The following is a 618-nucleotide window of genomic DNA, read 5'->3' as shown; positions in this document are numbered from 1 at the left end:
AAGGGAACTGTACAACCCTTACGCCAACCCGAACTAATCTTTCGCCATTTCCTCTTGGCTTGCTTGGGCGATATTGGTCAGCTTCCAGTAAGAACACCTGCGCCAAAGCACACACGCTTTCCACGCCTCCCGAGTAAGTACAATTACACAATCCTTATCGGTCTAATCACCGGAGTTCGAAACCTTTCTTGCTTTCCATTTTGTTTTTTAATAGAAAATCTCTAATTCTATTCGAAATGTATTTAGAAAGACGAAACCACTCGTATTTTCTAGTTCTTGTTTTCTAGATGCATTTATTTCTCAACTCCCAATTTTATTCGGAATGTATTTTAAAAAACGAAACCATTCCTATTTTCTATTTTTTTTTTAATCTGTTCTAAATATATTAAAAAAAACGAATCCTTTCTTGTTTTCTTGGTCTATCTATCGTTTCTTAAATCTAATTCTATTCGATAAGTATTGAAAAAAAACGAAACCATCCGTTTTCTACGTCTATTCATTCTTTTTAAAAAATCATCTAATTTTATTCAAAACGTACAGTACTTAAAAAACTAAATTATTCTTGTTTTGCAGGTCTGTATATCTTTTTTTTGATCGCCTGATTCTATTAGAACTGGA

The 618-nt window shown here is 32.8% G+C and overlaps 1 protein-coding gene across 1 annotated transcript in view; it reads right to left on the bottom strand.

Annotated features, from left to right (window-relative positions):
- Positions 1–618, bottom strand: part of LOC119585702 (chloride channel protein 2-like) — a gene marked incomplete in the record, with an annotated part of 67264 nt that overhangs the window by 47109 nt on the left and 19537 nt on the right.

The sequence above is a fragment of the Penaeus monodon genome, chromosome 20 (genome assembly GCF_015228065.2).
Source record: "Penaeus monodon isolate SGIC_2016 chromosome 20, NSTDA_Pmon_1, whole genome shotgun sequence".
Taxonomy (NCBI): Eukaryota; Metazoa; Arthropoda; class Malacostraca; order Decapoda; family Penaeidae; genus Penaeus; species Penaeus monodon.
Note: the sequence above shows the minus strand (reverse complement) of the source record. Positions and strands in the feature narration are given on the sequence as shown.